This window comes from Citrus clementina, unplaced genomic scaffold, assembly GCF_000493195.1.
Source record: "Citrus clementina cultivar Clemenules unplaced genomic scaffold, Citrus_clementina_v1.0 scaffold_4, whole genome shotgun sequence".
Classification (NCBI taxonomy): Eukaryota; Viridiplantae; Streptophyta; class Magnoliopsida; order Sapindales; family Rutaceae; genus Citrus; species Citrus x clementina.
In genome coordinates, this window is record NW_006262274.1 from 11,327,608 (window position 1) to 11,329,168 (window position 1,561).

Here is a 1,561-nt window from a genome sequence, read left to right on the forward strand (position 1 = left end):
GGTACTCTTGCTCATTAAAATTGTTTTAAAATAAGTTTTAGGGTGGAGCTATTTGAACCCACAAAATTTTCTCTCTGCACCCTCTTTTTAATTAAGAATTTTATTATCTCAATAATTTTTGAAAAAATTACTTTCTCTTCTTAATTTCACATATTCTCATCAATTCATTCAAATATATTATATTAGCTATAAATAATTGGTATTATTAATTAAAAGGAACAAAACCTATTGTTTAGAAATGAACATTAATAATTTTTTACCGGTCATAAAAATAAATGAATATCAAAAAATTAAATTTTATCAAAAATAATTTAAAAGAGAGTGAAATTGAGTATCTAATTTGCAGAATGTGAGAGTAGAGAAAAAATATATAATTATAGGATAGAGAGAGAGAGAGAGAGAGAGATTAGTGAAGGGTAATTATGATTTTTTTAAATTTTAAATTTATAATAACGAATTTATTTTTAAAAATAGATGGAGAGAGAAATTTAATGGGTTTAAATAGTCTCACTCTAAGTTCTATTTGATCATTTTATCCAAATATAAAAAGGACTAAATTATCCTTAAAAATATGCTTAATTTAAGTATTTAATTTTATATGATTAAATCTCAAAATTCTTTTTTATCTGTATTTTTTAAAATAATAAAAATTTGCTGTAATTATTTCTTGAGAGTGGAGTGAAAAAATTCACCACCAATAAATAATCGTCGAGTTTTACATTATTGAGTTGGGTCATGATGGGTCAATTTGCTGGATCGTAGGATTGTTTCTAAAATTTAGCCTAATTAATTTGACTAAGTCAATCATTTTGATACAAAACCATCCCTTTATTTATTTATTTTTTTTCTTGATTGCAATGATTTGGTCAAAATGTATCGGGTCTAAAAGTTTCATGCAAAATGTTTTCCAAGTTAAACCAATCTACTTATTTTCAATAGGTTGTGAAAATAACACGAGGACGTGTGGGATTTTGTCAAACTTCCAGACGAGACGATTGAAACATGCTGCTTATATTGCTGCGATCTCTGTTAATTTTTTACCAAAATTCGCATAACCTTGGAAAGTTTAAAAAAGCTGTGTATATATAGTCCTTCTTTAACGTGGGTGTTCTTATTTTTTTTTTCATACAAAAATAATTTTAAGTCATAGAGCTTAGTGAAGTCAGATTTTAATACTATTAAACTGTACGCTTAATAGCGTGTTTGCATTTAAAAAAATGAGGGAGTATGCACCTGAGAATAATTATACACACACCATAATTTTTTAAATAGAGTTTATTTAAGTAGAATTTTTATTTTAAAAAAATTAGTTGTTTAGTTATCAATGAGATTTTTTAGTCAAAATTGTAAAATTACTTAAGTTTTTAAAGTATGTTACGAAATTGTGAAATAAATAAAGGGACAAAATTGTGAAACAAAGGGTATTTTAAACAGTTTATTTTTTTTTAAGAAAAAAAATAAAAAAAACTCTCTAACTTCTATTGTCAAAGTCCAAAATTTAAGCTTATATAATAAAGGTGAAATAGTTTATAATCAATTTTAAATTGTCTCTTCCTTTATT